We start from the raw sequence: 793 nt of genomic DNA, 5'->3' as shown, positions 1-793 counted from the left end.
AAACAAACACAACACAAAACTCCTAGAAATAATATCTGAGTTCAGCAACTTTGCAGAATGCAGAATAATTTGTAAAAATCATTTTTATTACATATACTATCAATGAATTTGTGAAAACCAAAATTAAAAATACAATACTGTCCAGTAACAATGGCTCACACCTGTAATCCCAGCACTTTGGGCAGCAAGGCAGGAGGATCAGGAGTTTGAGGCCAGCCTGGGCAACATAGCAAGATCTCATATCTATTAAACATTCTAAAAACATAGCCAGGTGTGGTGGTGTGTTCCTGTAGTCCCAACTCCTTGGGAGGCTGAGGCAGAAGGAACACTTGAGCCCAGAAGGTTGAAGCTGCAGTGAGCCATCATCATGCCACTGTACTCTAGCCAGGTCAACAGAGTGATACTCTGTCTCAAAAAAAAGAGAAGGGTGCAGCAAGATGGCAGAATAGAAGACTCCACCAATTGTTCTCCCTGCACAGACACCAATTTCACACCTATCTGCACATAAAGAAAAAAAGCACTTTAGTAAGAACCAAAAATTGGGTGAGCACTCACAGTAACTGGTTTTAACTTCATATTGCTGAAAGAGGCACTACAGAGGTAGGAAAAAGTCTTGAATTGCCAATGCCACTCCTCCTCCATCCACCAGCAGCCACTGTGCGGCACCAAGAGAATCTATGTGCTTGGGAGAGGGAGAATGCAGCAATTTTGAGACATTGCATTGAACTCAGTGCTGCTCTGTTATAGCAGAAAGCAAAACCAGAACAAACTCAGCTGACACCCGCCCACAGAG

The sequence above is a fragment of the Pan paniscus genome, chromosome X (genome assembly GCF_029289425.2).
Source record: "Pan paniscus chromosome X, NHGRI_mPanPan1-v2.0_pri, whole genome shotgun sequence".
NCBI lineage: Eukaryota > Metazoa > Chordata > Mammalia > Primates > Hominidae > Pan > Pan paniscus.
Note: the sequence above shows the minus strand (reverse complement) of the source record.